We start from the raw sequence: 5,000 nt of genomic DNA on the forward strand, positions 1-5,000 counted from the left end.
CCCAGTGCAGCATAGGGGACCACCGGCACTGGCAGGGACAGTATGCACACTCTCTACATTCCAGGTCATCCTGCACTGCTTTGTGCCCTTAATCCCGTGTTAAGGTTTGGGGGCATTTAGCTTGTTTGTTGTAAACACCTTTAATACATCCTTCCCCACAAATGAAGGAAGCTTCACTTTACTGCAGGGGCGAAAGCTACCCAGGAAAGAAGAGTGCTGCAATCTTGCAGCGTGCTCAGCCTCTTCTCTGGTCCTTTTCTGCTGTCCAACAAAGCCTAGCTCTTCCCTTTCTAAAGGGGATGTCTGTAGAGCAGTGCTTCTCAAAGTGGTGGTCCACGGACCGATGCCAGTCTGCAGCAAGTTGCCAGGAAAGAAAGAAATATATTTCCAGAAGCATAACATTGCTATATCATAGCGCCACAGTTTGTACGTTCCAACACTCCAGGTGACATCACGTCGTGTGAGGTGAGGAAAGAGAAAGAAACAGCCGGTCACGCATTTGTGTAGCGTTGTTATACGCAGTTGCTGCCACTGACTGAACCAGGCACCGGTCCCTGGCCCACTGGAAAAAAAAATTGCTAGTCCACCACATCAGATAGTTTGAGAAGCACTGCTGTAGACGATCCACACGCTGAGAAACTGGAGAGGAAGAGATCAATGCTGGAATTGCCATAGAGCAGAGAGAAATGCCACCTCCGTATCAGCCACTACACAGCTCTGCCCCCTCCTTTTTCATTCCACTCTGAAGCACTGTTCCAGCACCACCTCATCCTCAGCTGTAGCTCCAAACCTGCCATATTCCCTTCAAACAGTTTGCTCCCTAATTTTTCCCTCCAGGATATCCAGTGCTACAGCCATCCCCTCTGCTCCCTTCCCCAAACTACTCAACACTACTTGAGGGTCTGTGAATGGAGGAAGGTGGGTAGGCTATGAACGCATGTACCTGGTAGAGGCAGAAAAGTGGAGATCCAGATGTGCAGTAGGGCCTCTGCATCAGGCATATGGTGGACAGGGCTCTAGATATCCACCGGCAGCATAGCACAGCACCTAAATGCCCCATTCATCCAGCAGAAGTTTCAGTTCACAGGCAAAGTGAGGCCTCAGAGGAAGCCTGATTTTTCAGCTGGCATACAAAGTGGGTAGGAGGTTTCTCCACCTAGATCAGGGAGGGACTGCCACCCTGTTCTCTCTTCCCCCTGCTGAGGTATGCCCCTCAAGTCCCTGGCTGTCACTTTTTAGATATGGGTCTGCCAACAGAAGAAGCTTCCCATATATACCCACCCAGCTCCAGATAGCCCAGTGGAGGGACATCAGCTCCCAAAGGGAAAGGTAGGAGAAGAGGCTCCCTCAAGACCTTCCTATAATGCTCCTGATCAAGCAACATTTAAACCATCCTGTCCCTGCCACCAGTCTACCCCTACCTTACCCTCAAATCCTCCTCTTTCTCTACCTCCTCCATATTGTTGGAGCCAGGCCCCCTAACTTAAAGCTTTAGATGCAACTCAGCAGCAAAAACCACTCATGTTGGTGGCTGTGGATCAGGAACCCCTAGACCAGACACCCCAGCAATGAGCTTTCTTTATGAAACTGCCTGCTGATTTAGGAAAAACAAATTAGCCTAGACTTCAGGATTTTAAAGACCAAAGAGGCAGGTGGTTTTGGTTTCAGCAAAATCACCTCAGACTATGTGCCTGTAGAATATGGGCTCAGAGTATCCATTAGCCATTCTCCAAAAACTGCTAGGGATCATGCCTTTAATTTAGTGCACATGGGCAGCTCAGGTTGAGATTACAGTTTCTGTGGCAGACTGTCTATCATCTAGCTCTGTGTGCACATTTTGCTCCAACTTCAGCTTGGCATGCACCCACCTGGAATGACAAACATCACCCTTAACTCCAACAGATGCCTAGTAGATGTGGGCTGTAGTATGAGCGTCAGGTGTCTGCTCATGTAGTCTAATGCAGTTGTTTTGCACCAGGCTGTAACTCCAGGCTCCTTACTCATGTGGCCCAAATTTGGGCCACTAACTCTACATGGCACCCCCAGAAGAAAAAACAGGTTAAGGTATCAGTAGCAATATGTGTCTTTAAGTTACTGTGACCCGCCCGCAACCCAACAGCAAATAATGCCCAACCATTACCAGGCTGAAAGGAACATAACATTGAGTTTATCAGCTATTCCTACCACCTCTCTAGAGAGAGCCCCTTTCAATATGCTTGTACTTCTGGTTTCCATGCCTTGGTTTCCTGCCCAGGCAGGGGTTATAAGGAATCTCTCTACAGCTACAAATTCCAAACCTGGCAGAAGAGGTTTCTCTTAGTCCTAGAGAAAGAAGGGCAATGCCTAAGGAACACCGTGTTGGTGTTGGGCTGGTAGCACCATGCTTGGAAAGCAATTGTGGCTGTCCCTAAAGCACACAGTCACATCCCCTTCCACATGGGCTTCTCCAAGAAGGCCTCTCCTCGAGAAAGATGGCAGCTCTGCTGAAACCCAGCTAAGCCTGACAAAGAAAGTAGTGTAGCAGTGTTGCATTCCCACTACCCCTCTGAAGTGGTAATCCAAGACCATGCATGTCCACTTGACTCTGGTCCTCATCTTGGAGGATACAGAGTTCCTGTATTGCCCTTAGCACTACAATGAAGGTTCACTTGTCACCATCCAGCTACCAAGAGCCCTATCAGATTGATGCAGCATTAATAGCAAGTAGGATCCAAATGCAACCCTTTGGCACAGGGGTGGGGCAGTCATCCTGTCCAAGATGGGCACAGCCACATACAACCATCCCCACACAGCTATACAAATGCTTAGCAGCATCTCCACAACAGGAATAGCAGCTAGCCGGTTGTCAAGGCCAGACCAAACCCAGGACTTAAATAACCACGTGCTTGCATGACTTCTTCCCTAGGAGCCAGACAGTATCCCAAACTCAGCAAATAGACAATTCCAAGAAGTCACCCCGATGACCTGGTCTGCAGTAACTAAAAGCAATCCCATCTGCTGGCCTTGGACAAGTCCTTTGTGAAATTGGTGGGTTCAGCCCAGTTCACAGCAGCCATCAAGGAGACAGAGTAGATGAACACAGAGGGACTCTGGTGGGGCTTCACACCATGGCTCAAAGCTGAAACTAAACCTACTCCTGGGGCAGCCCACAGCCATTTCAGCAGTAGCTTTCCCCACAACATACGTGATTTCTTTATACCAGAGATCACCTCATCAGGCCCATGTTCACTGCCAAATCATCTGGCAGTCCATAAGAGGAGTTTGAATTATGACTTAGTGACAAAAGCTCCTGAACATTAGCACTGAACCAAATAAAGCCTCTAAGAAATAGCAGGAACCAGGCTTGCTCTAGGAGGAGTCCAAGAACACAACGCCCCTGAATTTACAGAAGTGGTTCACAATCAATCCCTATTTCCAAAACACTTAGTTCAGCACCACATAAAGAGAACTATTCTGGGGTATTCAAGGGCACAAGCATGAGTGGCTGAACCAGAACAGTTTGAATTAATACTTTTCCTGACTTAAGCAAACTGAAGTTGCTTGGTAAGCCAATTTTCAGGCTAGCCCCAGCATTATCAGATCAACCAAGAGAAGTTCAAAGCCCACAATGTAGCTTCCATGTTGCCCAACTTTAGTTCATATGCCCCATTAGACATTTGACCAGAAGTTGTACCTAGATCAAAGGCAGCTGTATTAAAACAGATAGAGCAGGCTGCAAAGTAAGAGAAGACCACATGAAAATGGGAACATTGAAAGGTCGCTAGTGAGCGCTACAAGATGCCAGGCCTCACCAAAATTTTTTCGGATAAAGCCAACAAAAATCTCCCCCACAAGCAGGAGGCACACAGAGGGAAAAAAAAAACAAAAACAAAAACACATTTCCCATGAGGTGTTTTTCCTGGATAACCTTTGGCGGCTGCAAGTAGGATCCAAATCTCCTGAGGGGCATCACAGTTGAAGTCACCACTTCAAGGTCCAAGCAGCTCTTCATTTCTCTCCATGGATATGGGAACAGAGCCATATGCCTCAAAAGGCTTCAGCTTTTCCCTCCATTGCTTCCCCCCCATTAGTAGGAGGGGGAAATTCAATAGTTTCACTGCCACATGCAGCATTTTGAGCAGTGGCAGCTTAACCTCCTTGCTTAACCACCGCTGCTTGGCAAGCTCCGAGCCGTGGGAGGGAAGTCACCCGAGAGCAACAATCCATTCACCTCTGGATATCCTGGGCTGGGAATTTAGGGTGGCAACATGCCAATAGCTTTGCCTCCACCCCTCACCACCGCAAGCTACTTACTACCCTAGATGAGCTAGCAAGTGTATCGAGTCCCAGTTACAAGATATATATATATAAAAGTATCTGAGGCCAAATTAGCCACAACTAATTCCAAATGCAGAAGTCCAGAACTGTAAGTGCCCTTACTACTGGCAAACATCCTCCACCTGCACCCGGGGCTTCAGATGTTTCCAAAACCTCTGGCGGGTGTCCTACGTGCAGGCCCAAGCCCGCAGGCGCAGGGTTCATACGCACCCGAGTTTTGCTCGCCCGCAGCAGTATGGCCCTAGGGAGGAGACTCCCGCATCCGTAAACCAGGCGTAAAGCCTCTGCACCTTGGTGGGCACTTCCAGCTAAAATGCTTTCATCAAAACAAGACACTATTTGCCGGGACCTGGGCAGACCACCTCTCTGGTACCAGCCCATAGCGGGCAGCACACTGCAAGCGGCTCGGGCACCATGAGCTGCGCCCGGTCACCTTTCGATGATGATTAGGTGCTTACTGCCTCCCCTTCCACAGGGCCCGTTTGGGGCGCAAATATGCTAGGAAGCATCCTCATCTCGTCGCGGCTTAGGGAAAGGTAAGCGTGAAACGACAGGACTCATGCGGCTGCTCCCTCGGGCATTCAGGGGCGCCCCCTTGCCACCGGGGAAGAACAGCTGGCCACAAGACGGCCTCGCCTCGCACCCTGCACAGCTGCCCGCAGCGCGGGGAAGGCCGGCTCACT

The 5,000-nt window shown here is 49.5% G+C and overlaps 1 protein-coding gene across 2 annotated transcripts in view; it reads right to left on the reverse strand.

Annotated features, from left to right (window-relative positions):
* AP2M1 (adaptor related protein complex 2 mu 1 subunit) overlaps positions 1–5,000 on the reverse strand; it is a 49,337-nt gene that overhangs the window by 43,973 nt on the left and 364 nt on the right. The gene's annotated exons all lie outside the window — the stretch shown is intronic.

Source organism: Gavialis gangeticus, unplaced genomic scaffold, assembly GCF_001723915.1.
Source record: "Gavialis gangeticus isolate Ggan-Ray unplaced genomic scaffold, GavGan_comp1, whole genome shotgun sequence".
Lineage (NCBI taxonomy): Eukaryota > Metazoa > Chordata > Crocodylia > Gavialidae > Gavialis > Gavialis gangeticus.